This window comes from Pinus tabuliformis, chromosome 3_2 (genome assembly GCF_031772625.1).
Source record: "Pinus tabuliformis cultivar Carrire ecotype Pingquan chromosome 3_2, CPIR1, whole genome shotgun sequence".
Taxonomy (NCBI): domain Eukaryota; kingdom Viridiplantae; phylum Streptophyta; class Pinopsida; order Pinales; family Pinaceae; genus Pinus; species Pinus tabuliformis.
In genome coordinates, this window is record NC_142302.1 from 1158546788 (window position 1) to 1158560938 (window position 14151).

Genomic DNA, 14151 nt, shown 5'->3' on the forward strand with positions numbered 1-14151 from the left:
GAATAGTATTATGAATGGAATTGAGAGTCCAAATACGTCTGTTCTACGTTCTTCGGCCTTTTAGTGGACGTAGTGCTTTATGCTATTGAGGGTATTTCTTGAATTTAGTATAATGCCATATTCTATACTTTAACATTGTGCAGATGAATGTAAATTGATATTTGAATTTGTTGTCCCATTATATCCGATGTATATTTTTTCCTATTAGGAGTAAAATTTTGCAGCAGAAGTTTTTGTTACAGAATGCATTCAATCATATCCATGGTGGGAATAGTTCTCACTGGCAAGGAGAACTATCCTGAATGGTCCCGGATGATAAAACAAACCCTCATTTTCAATGAGTTGTGGAAAAGAGTGTGTGTCGGAGACGGAGACAATGAACCAGTACAGCCTACCTCAGACAAAGAGCTTGTCATTTGGGAAAACAAGAACAACAAAGCTTATGCATTAATCGCAGCATCTGTAAAGGAATAGGTGAGTCGCCATATTTCGTCATATTCAACTACCTTTGAAGCCTTACAAAAGCTGAAAGAACTCTATGACTCACATTCTGCACTCAAAGTTTTTCAACTCATGATAAAACTTTTCACTCTTGAACTGCAAAATAATGATCCTCTTGCTCTTGCATCTGAAGTAAAGTCTATAATGCATGATATCAAATCCACTAAAGTTGAATTGGATATTCCCCTTATTGCTTTTCTCAAGGCACTTTATCCTACTTACTCCAATTATCTTGAGTCATTGCAAGCAAATGGAAATCTCAAAGATATAACCTTTGACTCTCTTGTGAAAAAGTTTGCTGAAAGAGAGAAAGCTTTTGGAAAGAAGACAGCCCCTGAATCTTCTAAAGAGGTTGTGTGCCTTGCTCATAAAGAAAAGCATCCTACTCAAGATTCTACAAGAGGAAGAGGTGGTCGAAGAGGAAGAGGAAGATATTTCAGAGGCAGGGGGGGAAACAATCTCAAGGAGAAAAGGCAGATTTGCATTGCATACACTACAAAAGAAATGGATCACATGATGCCTCCACATGCAAGCTACCATGGGACAAAATTGAGTAGAAAGGAAAACAACAGAAAGGTAAAACCGATGATATAGACAAAGGTAAAGCACTTGAATCTGCTCACTATGTTGTGGCACAATGTAACATTGGAGTAAATGAAGATTTGTTTAATGATTCACTTGCTTCTTGGAAAAATGATTTGTTGCTTGATTCAGGAGCAACCTGCCACATGACTCATAGAAAAGATTTTTTTGAATATTTCACTGACAATGTTGATGGAGCAGTATACTTTGCAGACCAATAAAAAATCAAGCCATCAGGGCTTGGCACAATCAGGCTTAAACTGCCTGGTCTTCCAGACTTTCTTCTGCATCATGTTCTATATCTCCCACAACTCAAGAGAAACTTGTTGTCCCTGGTGCACATCCTCCAGCAAGGTCACTCCATTCATATGTTTAATGGCAAGCTTGAGGCAAGAAAAGAATCTTACCACTCACTTGTCATGAGGGGAATAGAAGAAGAAAGGCTTCTCAAGCTGCAAGGAACCTCTGCTCATGCACAACATTTCTCATACAATTCTCATCATGAAGAAGGTACACTTCCATCAAGTTTATTATGGCATGCTAGATTTGGACATTTGAACTATGAAAGTCTCCACTTATTTAAGAAAAATGGTGTTGCTGGTTTGCCTACAATTCCTAGGAAACTTAAGCAATGTGATGCTTGCATTCTAGGAAAGCATAGCAAACAGTCTTTTCATGGTTCACATTCAAGAGAACATAGAAAACTTGAACTCATTCATTCAAATTTATGTGGTCTAATGATTGTTCCTTCTGCAAATGGAAGTAAATATATCATGACATTCATTGATGATTATGCCAGAATGTGTTGGGTTTATTTATTGAAGAACAAATTTGATGCTTTTCAAACATTCAAGAATTTTCATAAATGGATTGAAAATGATGCACAATCTCATATTGGGTCTATTCACACTAATAATGGAAAATAATACACATCAAATGAATTTGAAAACTATCCTCGCCAACATGGGATCAAACATCAAACAATTGTGCCTTATAATCCCCAACAGAATGGTGTAGCTGAAAGAATGAATAGGACAATATTAAATATGGTACGATCCATGCTCTTCTTCAAAAATGTAAAGATAATGTTTTGGGCTGATGCTATTCTATGTGCTACATATATAAAGAATATATGTCCATCTAATGCTATAAGAAAAAAGACTCCATATGAAATGTGGTATGGACATGTTCCTTCAATAAAGCATCTCAGGGTCTTTGGTTCCACCTGTTATGCCTTGATACCAAAGGTACATAGAAACAAACTTGGTGCTAGAATTTGTAAGTGTATCTTTCTGGGATATTCAAACACCTCAAAAGCATACCGCCTCTATGATGAAGTAAATAAGAAATTTGTTGTATCTAGAGATGTAATTTTCCTTGAATCATCCAAAACTGACAATGTTGTTGAGCGGCAACTTGATCGCTTGGATAGATTTGCAAAAGAAAAATCATTTCAAGAATTTGATAATTAGATTCCACATCTTGAAGGGGGGATTCCTATACTAGATCAACATGTGGAATCTTCTTCTGATGAACACTCATCCCCACATGAAACTCCAACAATGGATGATGCTTTAAGTGATGTAATTGATAGAATTGGGAGACTCAATCTTGATTCAGTCCCAACTCAATCAATGGAGCAGCCTGGACCATCTGAGAAAGGTCCCCCAAAGTGGCTGACAAAGACACTTGAAAGTGTTCATCCTGATGAAGTTGGAAAGACAGGAACCAAAAATTCAAACCGGCAAAATGGAGATGATGTAGATGACTCTACTTCACCTGTTGATATGGATGTTTCTTATGATTGTGAATTGAACTTGTCTATAGATTTTGAACCAACTTCCTTCAAAGAAGCTGCTTCTCACGATGAATGGAAAGAAGCGGTGCAAAAGGAGTATGATGCCCTCATAAAGAACGACACTTGGAAGCTGGTTGATCCTCCATTAGGAACCAAACCAATTGGCTGCAAGTGGGTCTACAGGAACAAGTATAAAGCTGATGGCTCTCTTGCCAAGCATAAAGCTAGGCTTGTGGCAAAAGGTTTTTCACAGAAGGAAGGGGTCGATTATGAGGAGACTTTTGCCCCCATAGCAAAATGGGCTACCATCCAGACACTCTTTGCACTAGCAGCTCAGAACGGTTGGAAAGTCCATCAAATGGATGTAAAAACGGCTTTCTTGAATGGAGATCTAAAAGAGAATGTTTTTATGTCCCAGCCTGAAGGATTTTCTTTGAAAGGACATGAACATAAAGTATGCAAACTTTTGAAGTCCTTGTATGGCCTCAAACAAGCACTGCGAGCCTGGTATGAAAAACTAACCGAGCATCTTCTGAAACTCAATTTCAAACATTTTGATCTTGATGATGCAACTTTATTTGTCAAGAAAATTGGCAAAACAGTTGTATATCTTGTGGTATATGTAGATCATCTTTTGATGACAGGGAACAATGAAAGCTACATTGCATCCATAAAGAAGGAATTGGGGCAAAGTTTTGAAATGACCGATTTGGGCTATGTTCATTACTATCTTGGCATTGAAGTAACCCAACATCCAAAGTCCATATTTCTTTCTCAAAAGAAATACATTGGAGATCTGTTGAATAGGTTTGGAATGACAGAGTGCAATCCTCTTACTACTCCAATGGAACAAAACTTAAATCTCACATCTATTGAAGGAAAAGAATTTGAGGATGCAACAAAGTATAGACAGCTTGTAGGAAGTCTCAACTACCTAACTACTACCAGACCAGACATTTCGTTTGTTGTTGGAATCCTCTCCAGGTTTATGCAAAAGCCTTGTGAGGGACATTGGTCTGCTGCAAAAAGAGTTCTAAGGTACTTGAAGGGAACTCAAGACTTTGGAATCAAGTATACATAGGTGGACGACTTCAGCTTGATTGGATACTCTGATTCAGACTTCAATGGAGACAAAGAAACTGGGGTATCAACTTCAGGATATGCTATGAGTCTTGGATCAGGAGCTGTCTCCTAGAGATCACGCAAACAATCAGTTCCAGCAGATTCCACAACAGAAGCAAAATACGTGGCAGTAGTTGAAGCAACAAAATAAATTGTGTGGCTCGGGAAAATTCTTGAAGATTTGCAAGTAAAACAAGTACAATCAACTCCACTCATGATTGGCAATACCTCTGCAATAAAGTTGGCCAAGAACCCAAAATTCCATGATTGAACGAAGCACATCAATACTAAATATCATTTGATTCGACATCATGTTGAGGCCAAAACAATCCATCTCCATCATTGTTCCACAAATGAGCAAATTGCAGCCATCTTCACCAAAGCGCTTGGAAGAGAAAATCTTGAATGATTCAGATGATCCTTGGACTCACCAACATCCCTTCAGATTAATGGGGGAATGTTGACACCTAATCCTTGTGATTGGGTGAATTTATGTAAATAAATGAATTAGAAACATGAACAATCATCGAGAGATGAAATGAACAGTCTCTCCCTCATGTATATAATGAAGACCTGCCTGATGGAATAGAATACATGAATCATTTTTTGCCTTATGAAGTTATTGCCTGGCCTGACAAAGACCACATGACAACCAATAGGGTTCTAGTTTAAATCTATGCAGATGTTCAGAGCAGGTGGAGTGGGAGGATGTGACAGTTCAACAAATGGGTTTGCAACTTCTCCCACCTCATCCAGCTGAGCTAGAGCTGTCTCATGAGACGAGGATGAAGGGTCACTTGTGATAGAAACCTTGTCCATCTCAGATTTGGAAGCTCTAACACCAAGGTATGCCGGGAGGGGTTTGAATGATTCTAACTCATGTGGATTTTAAGATATGTGAAGAAGATACTAAAATATTTCCTTGAGAAATTTCCAATCAATTTCATCTTCAGGGATTTGAAAAGCAAGATTACAGAAGTGATCCCAAAATTGAGCAATATATTCATCAGGTGCTTTTCGCAATTCCAATTTTTTTTTATTGAGTGCTTTATCGTCATAACGATAGAAAGCACGGATTAACCTTCCTATCATGTGATCATAAGAATGAATAGAAGTTGCAGGAAATGTGCAACACCATTGATCAACATGCCCATCGAAAATGTAAGCGAGCAACCCACAGGTAATGTTGTCCAAAGGGACTTCATTCCTTTCACAGAAGCCTAAGAAGGCGACTCTGTGTCTTAACAAGGCTGCTCCACCTTCACTGTCGTACTTGATATATGACAAGTCATCTATGACATCCTCCGACACTTTGAAGTCATGTGCATGAGAAAAACATGTTGGAGTTGAGATTGTAATGTAAGTCATGGATGGTGTGTAGACATTCAAAATCGACTTAGAGGGCTCAACTTGTCATTTGGCCTTCCTTTTAGTGCCAGAAATGTTGACGGTGTTGGATCCGACAACATGTCAGGGGATCTCCCTAGTAAGAAGTCCCAACTAGACCTCGGACCGTTTGGAGTAGGACTCCTAGTAGTGGGTAGTAAAGTAATGCCTTGTCTGGGGTAGCGCATAGAGGTAAGTGTGATAAATTTGTTGAAAGCAAGTGTGTGACCTTGCAATGATTCAAGTGAGATACATGGGGGTTCTAACACATAGAGTGGAAAAGGAAGTGTGTCCCTTAGAAGCCTGTAATAGTACACAACCTGAAAGGAACACACAAGCGGAATGGCATCACAAGATGGAAAGTGGAATAGTCCACAAACCAAAGTGACATGTTAAACAAACAACACGTCTGCAACAAGATTCATACAATTTCATATAAAATAGTTCATGCACAAATGCATAAGTTAAATAACATACATTACTAAAGTAACCAGAATAGTCCAGCTACAATAAAAACATATGCATGAAAACATGTTGGCTCTGTTATATATATAAAGTGAAAGTTCCATCCATACATACACCATTGACAACCACTAGACCCAATGATCTGAATTTGAAACTACTTGAAATTTGTTTGCAAGGTATTCAATTCAGAATTGAACATGTTTAAAAGATTTCCATGTCTTGCAAAAAGAAAACACATGAAATTTTCAGCTGTTCATGACCCATTTAAGCATAGCAGAGTTATTTCCTTTTACTGTTTAACACATTAAAATGAATTTGATCTGCAAAATAAATCAATCAAAAATGCAAAAGAAGTTGATAAAGCAGTTCACCCCCTCCAGGGCTACGTCTGCTGGGTCCAAAGCTCCCAACCGGGCTTGTCCTTGTTTCTATTAAATGCTCAAATTGAAAATACAGCTGAATAGAAGCATCTACAGGAGAAATAGATGGTAAAAATGGATTCATAACACTTGAATCCTTCAGGATTGACTATTGGATCACCTCCAATGGATACCTGCAACCCTATCTAGTCTTCACAAAACTGGGCCCTAGTGGCTCCTAGAACTTTCACGGCTCCAAAACCTCTGCAAATGACCTCCGATGGCTGTAAGACCTACACCAATGGCTTCAGAAGGTCGAAAATACCCAAAATCAAAAAAAAAATCATCCAAAACCGACTTTCTTAGCCAAAGTTATGGCCATTTAAAGTTTCTCCAGTTTGCCCCTAGAAAAACTCCAGTCAGCTCCGCCAATTATGGCGGGTCCACCAAATTTGGCACTCCTGCCAAAATTCCGCCAACTTAACTGCAGTTACATTTAATGTTCGGTGGTTGCCTCGGATTTCGTGCCTGGCGGAATATTCCTTTTTAATTTTTTTTTGAAAAATTAAAATTTCTAATGTTATGGACAAATTCTTCTTTTTGCCATAACTTCCTCAAACGGCGACCATTTTTCGAATAGTTTGCGGTGCCGGAATCAGGAAGATGAGCACTTTCCAGTCATTCAACTTTGAACCAGTTCTAAGCACTTTAAATTTTGAGCATTTTACGACACTTAGGACATGAGCACCTGATCACCCAATAGTGGAACATTATAGTCAACACCGCCTTCTCCTCCAAAGAGATGTACTCGCTCTATGTTATGGAGAAGCCAAAGCTGGTCACAATACTCTCCAAGCCTTCTCTAAGCAATACCTAGCCAAAATCTTGGATCCACAAATCTAGTACTATGAGTTATGAGGTTCTATATATAGCAAAGGGTGGGGTGACCCTTGAAATTCCCCTTTGACTCTTGAACTAACCTCATGACTCTTCACATTATATAGTGATTGTTCACATTCCACTAGTGACACTTGGAATTTCACTTACAACATATTTACAATAATACAATTTCCACATATACCCATGTGGGACAAAATAGTCTTGATTCAGCCTACCAAGACAAACAACATCACTTGGGGTCTTGGGGAAAGACCAACTCGGTAACCTCCTCGTGGTGGTCTTCGGTGAAGAACTAAGACCAATCTTAGTACTGCGCTATTGTGTACCTGTACTGTTTGATCATGTCTTTCTCAAAGAGGACTCTTGCCTCCATGGCTTCTAGATATATGGTTCTGAAACCTCTATCCAACCCATCCTGAAGCATGCACAACTTTTTCCTGAGTGTGGCTGGACAACTGATGTACTTTTGCATGTTCTTTGTGCTCAGCTATAAGTCATCGTTGGTGGCCCCATGCATCAAATTCTCGATGTACCTATGGAACTGCATCATGGATCGGTTTTTCCTCATGACTTGAGTGAGGAATCTGATAAAAGGGATCATGTGTCTCCTCACTATGACATCCAAACTCCTGTACAACTGTGCATAGGAAGCCTCAATGTTGGTGATGAGTAGAGGGAGTTGCTCATAGTTCCAGCTCAACATTTGAATATTTGATTTGTCTAGCTCTTCGTGCAGCTTCATCATCTTGTGCAAGTAAATGTTATGAAACCAGCTCAAGAAAAGATAGAAAAGATAGATCAACGCCTTATAATTCAGCCTCTTCGAGGGGGCAACCTCCTTTACATTACATAAATGAACAATTCTTGGATGATCCAAATGAAAAATCCTCCTTTCTATATATAGGAGTCTAAGGAGTCACAATATAATCCAGCCGACCTAACAATAATAATATAAAGGCACAATAATAACAATAGTGGGCTTCTATGGGGCACAATAGAAACAATATGGGCACTACATGGGTACATCAATATAATAAGTGGGTTATACTAATAACAATAATGGGTTATACTAGTAGTATAGGGGCCTAACATGCCCCTCTCCTTTAAAAAGCGTTGTCCTCAATGCTTGAGTAGTTCTTGATGCTTCTGTATAAAATTCTTGTCCTCCCATGTGGAATCTTCAACGGGTAAGTTCTTCCACTTGATGAGATACTCTGAAATTGATCGATTTCGTAGCTGTCGGGTTCTTGTTTCTGTGACTGCTCCAGGTTCCAATATGATTTTTCCTTCCTCTCCAATTTCTGGCAATATTGTTTGAATTGGGATCTTTTGCAACTTTTGAATAAGTGGCCATACTTCATCGTCCTTCTTCCATTCTTCCCTTGCTTCGTTTATCCAATCTAGTTGGATAATATAAATAGCACAAAACAATGCTTCCACATCCTCATCCTTGAAGAGTCTTCCCATTCGGTAAGGTCGCCATTTTTTAAGTGCACGTAGTATTGCCAACATTTCCTTCTCATAAATAGCTTGCTTGAGATGTAGCAGTAAAAATACACAATCACCTACATCAAAACATTTTTCACTATGATGTTGATCTACTTGTTGTTTCGTTTAATTTTGCACCAAAGTGACGTTATCCTTTAAAAGTTGGAGAACTTGTTGTTGATGCTTGATGTGATCTTTCACTGCTTGAACCTTTTTCTTCTTCATATGTCCTTCTATCTCTAGAGTTTGAGGAGTGGTAATTTCTTCCAATCCTTTACAAGATATGGTAGGATTCATTTCTTGATGCTCGATGTGATCTTTCACTTCTTGAACATTTTTCTTCTTGATATGTCCTTCTATCTTGATAGTTTGAGGAGTGGTAATTTCGAACAATGAATTACAAGATATGGTTGGATTCATTTCTTCTTTCTCAATGTGATCTTTCACTTCTTGCACCTTTTTCTTCTTGATATGTCCTTCTATCTTGAGAGTTTGAGGAGTGGTAATTCTTGCCAGTGCTTTACAAGATATGGTCTGATTCATTTCTTCTTTCTCTGGGGTGGGGTCCTGGCGTATATCTTCTTCTTTTGATGTTTCTTGATCCTTTTCTTCCTCCTCTTCATATTCTATGTAAAATAATTTCTTCTCGGCACACTTATTACCTTTAGTGCATTTGCTATCACAATTGTAACAAAACCCTTTTTCTCTTTTTTCTTCCAATTGTTGTGGTGTAACCCTTGTAGGTTGTGGAAGGCTAGGAGAAACAACACTTCCATCTTTATAGTTGTGAGGGGTACGCTTCCTGGTTTCCATAATTTTTCTTTCCACTATGTCACAAAGCCCTTCTACTCTTTCCAATTGTTGTGGTGTTGCTCTAAAGAAGGTGTTACTCTTTGTATCCTCATAATGTGCTATCATTTCCTCCGTGAAAATTGACCACGTAACAAGTTGTTTACGAGAACAAAGCCCTTTGTACCATAAAAATTGATATGGTTCTAAATATGAAGATGCAATACATACCTTTTGTAACAGTTGTACACCATGTAGATCAAAATATTGCTCCATCTGAAGTATCCAATTTACCGGATCCTTGCCATCAAACTTCCTCATCTTGCTTTTTCTTTATTTTAGGAGCTCGATCTTGAAACGACTGTCATTCTGTACTTTTTGATCTTTAAGTTCTGAAATTGTGAGCTCTAGTAGCCCTCTGTGTCCTCTTTCCAATGCCACTAGTCTGATCCAAATTGGATTCTCTAAGAAAACGTTATGCACATTCTCCCAAGATGATCTGATTATAGACCTTTCCAGAAGATCGAACTTGTATGAAGTGCCACGTGTCACTATTTCGACCTTTTGATCTAAAAAAGATATAAAAAACTACTACATTCTATCCTCTTTCTGTACCTTCTTATGAAATTTCAATCCGATCCCCAGAGAGAAAGTTATGACGATTTTCCCCAGGTCACCTGTTTTAAATGTAATTCAGGAGTCTGCAAAAAGACCAACTTCCTCAGATCATATCTCCGTAAATAGCGCGCAAAAAGCTCTAAAATTCGGATCCAAGGTTCAGCGCGATTTCTTCTCAAATGGGTTTTTTTTGTGACTTCTGAAACGTCACAAAAAAAAAGTTATAGCGAAAATGCCATGATGACCTGTTTGGAGCAGCAAAACCCTAGAATCCAAAGCTCTGATACCAAATGTTATGAAACCAGCTCAAGAAAAGATAGAAAAGATAGATCAGCGCCTTATAATTTAGCCTCTTCGAGGGGGAAACCTCCTTTACATTACATATATGAACAATTCTTGGATGATTCAAATGAAAAAACCTCCTTTTTATATATAGGAGTCTAAGGAGTTACAATATAATCCAGCCGACCTAACAATAATAATATAAAGGCACAATAATAACAATAGTAGGCTTCTATGGGGCACAATAGTAACAATATGGGCACTACATGGGTAGATCAATATAATAAGTGGGTTATACTAATAACAATAAGGGGTTACACTAGTAGTATAGGGGCCTAACAGTAAAGCAGGGCCCCTTTATTCCTCATTTTCCATTCATGTACATGCACAATAGCAGCGTGGATGCCTTTGAGAGTTTGGGTTGTCTTTGCGCACTACTGCTGAAAACCGTATAGATGGACTACCGCTTTATGCCCGGTGAAAAATATGTTATACACCATCTGCATGTTGGTCTCCAAAGTTGATATCTTCACAAGTATTTCTTTCTTCATTTCTACCATAGTGGATCCTATGAACTGCTCTATTCTTTGCATGGCCTCTTGCAAGTCCTTTGCCATCAGATCATTCTTTGCTATCAAGAACTTGACCGTTGAACTCATAGATTCTACATAAGCCTTAGAAGCCTTGGCCATGGTAGCTGGATATCTTATGACATCTAACACAATCACCATTTCCTCTATGTGCGTAGGTGATGTGTGATCATCTAGAAGATTCTTTCTTCATTCCTGTACAATCCTATGTTGTGACTTGTAGAATGACAGATTTTACACATCCATCTCTAAATCATCATCAAGGAGAACAAACTCTTCTTTCTTGCTTGGGACTGGTTGTGATTCTAGAGGTGGTGGAGACTGTGGTGTAACCTTGGATGCTCTTAGCATTAGAGTAGTGTCTTATCCCTTTGGCTCCTATTCTGTCTCCATGTTCATTTCCTTAACCATCTGCTCAACCTGCTGAGAAAATTTTGACCCTACACTAGCTCACCCTCTTCTTCATTTGTTGGCTGCTTTGCTACCTCAACTTGTATAGGCATAGTTTTCTCTATTAGTGCACCTTGTCTTTCCTCCTGTTACTATTTCTTCTTTTCTTCCCTTTCTCTCCTCTTGAGCTCTTGCTCTACTTTCAGCTTCTTCTCCATCTCCTGCAACTTCCTTTCTATATCTTCCAACCTTTGCTTCTTTCTCTTCCTTTGTTCTACTCTCCTTTTGCGTTGTCGCCTCTTCACCTCTATCTCCAAAGCTACCTTCTCAACAAGAGGATCTTCCCTGAATTTGTATCTTTTCTCAGCTTCTGCGCCCTCAGAAGTATTCCTCTTGCCTTTGTCTTGTGCTAGTTTGTTGGTCACTGCTGCTGTTATCATTGCTTCCTGTGGTTCTGCTGCTTGCAATGCTTCTTTCCATTCTATAGCTAGGCTTACCAATTCATTAAGCCTAGAGGAGTTGTAGCAATACCTCCAAGGATCTTCTTCTTGCCAATGACATGCCCCATGGATCCATGGGTAATACACCTTCGCACAATGGTTCTTGCATATTCAGTGGGGATCATATGGGTTGAAAATATTGGTGCCAAACTCAAACTTATTCAAGTCCTCGGCCTCGGCATCCACATCCTTCAAGGTACGGATCTCGTACAATCCAATCCATAAAGGAGGAGTAGGCCATGGTGCCTTCTTATTCCTATGCAGTCTTGTTGATAACCCTGTGAAAAATGTGATACGTAACCTCTTGCATGATCAGTTTATCCATGGAAAACATTGGTAGGACATGCGAAGGCTTCTCTCCACCAAACATCCTGATGAAGGTGCCACTAGGTGAGGCATCCCAATTTTCAATGTTAATCAATGCCTGCATCGCTTCTTAGGACATGCAAGATGGATCTTGTTTGAATATCATCCTGTACAGTGGGGTGATGACATGGTCAGACAACCTTGCCATGACTCCTCAGTATCTGCAATCAGAGAGAAACTTGTAATAGATGTTCACAACATCCTCTGATGGTGTCCATGTCTAACCCATGTTAGGAAAATGTTGTTGGGCACAGATTGCATCAAGTAGGCACACAGTGTTAGAGAATTATATATTACAGAGCAATGGAACACATAAAATATATTACAGAAATACAAACACATAGAACAAGAGAGACACAGATATACGTGGTTCACCTAATTTGGGTTACATCCAGGGAGAAACAACCAGTCCTTCCTTTTATATTATCCAGCAAACTGAAGAGATACAACGTACAACATATCCGCTTTAATTCCCTCTTCTCTCACACACAATCTCCTCTCTCTTTCTCACTTAGAATATAGATCTACATAGATGCAATACAATTCCCTCCTATATAGCGAGGGGTTGCCTTCTATTGCAAAAAACCCTAAATTAAAAATAACTTCTACCATCAGATCTTCGCCTAATGAATGGCCCAGATTGATTACGAAATTACAACATTTTACAAGGCAATTTTACATCTATTTTTAGCTTCGGGGGTGCTGCCACCTATCCCTCGCTATGGCGGGGGGGCTCCAAATAATCGTCGTCGCCCCCCCTAGACCCCTGGTAGCGTACATTTTACGTGTGGTGTTGTCGTCACATTACAAACTAGGGTCCAATGTGATGATACCTATGAATAAAGAAGATAATCAGGCTCCACACCCAACACATGGACATATATAATCTTGCTTTCTCGTCCTTAGGTGGATTCCAAGCATTAGACACATGCACTTTTAGCTAAAGATCCAACATGTCCAACCAGTTGAATGGCCTTCCTTCTTTTGCCAACTAATCCAACATAACCACCCAACTCCGTGGAAAGGTATTCATGCTCTCTTGACCATACAAGCGACATGCAAAGATGACCAAGAGTTGGTAGGACTTCCTAAGTGACTTCGTCTTGTAGACCTAGTTGGGTGTCGCTCTGAACTTCAATGGCTCTTTTACCCAATGCTTCATGATGTCTCTGGTGTTCACATTGTTGTTGGGAGTGTAGAACAGTGCATCCACGTGGTTCACCGACTATGGAAAGTGACACATCTAATGGTAGTTTTCTAACCTAAAGGTGGCAAGCTGTGTTCCACTAGTACTTCTCAATGTCATCGTCTCGGGATCGGTATGTGAGACACTCTAGTGAATGATATCTGTGCATGGGAAGGTGGGTTACTTGCATGCAACTGTGTACAATCCTGACTTGTGAATGTTGACATAGACTTGTCGATCTTCTAGATCTTCCTTGAGGCTACCTACAAATATGTCCTTTATTTCTTTCCATGTAATATTCATGTCCTTCTCTATGAACAACTGTGTCTGAATAGATGGGCAAGTTCATTGGAACCTGTTCAACTACATCTCGAGTGTTGTTCTCTACTGTATCCTTTGATGTAGCTCTTTTGGAAACCGTGCTTCTTGTACTACTGAGAAGCTGCTCAACAACTGATGTACCTAGAGACAAAGTAGACACTCATGACAAGCAAATGTCAGCGTAAAAACACAAAGCACTTCAAGGATCGATCACACAACAAACTAGGCAAGTGCTGGGCAAGATTGCGTAGTTGTGACTCTCAGAGGTGAGGGATTGTCAGCTGGATCTACTTATTATGCAGTCCTTGTTGCCAGTGAGAGGTACTTATGACTAGAATTGCGTAGAATGTAGTCTAGTGTGGCTTGCTGTGGACTGGAACTATGCAATGCACAATTGAGTATGGCTTGATTATGGTTAGGACTGTGCATTACACAATCCTAGTCAGAAGACTTTAGGACTGACTCCTGGAACTGCATAGAGCATAGTAGGAGCTAGTGACTGACAACC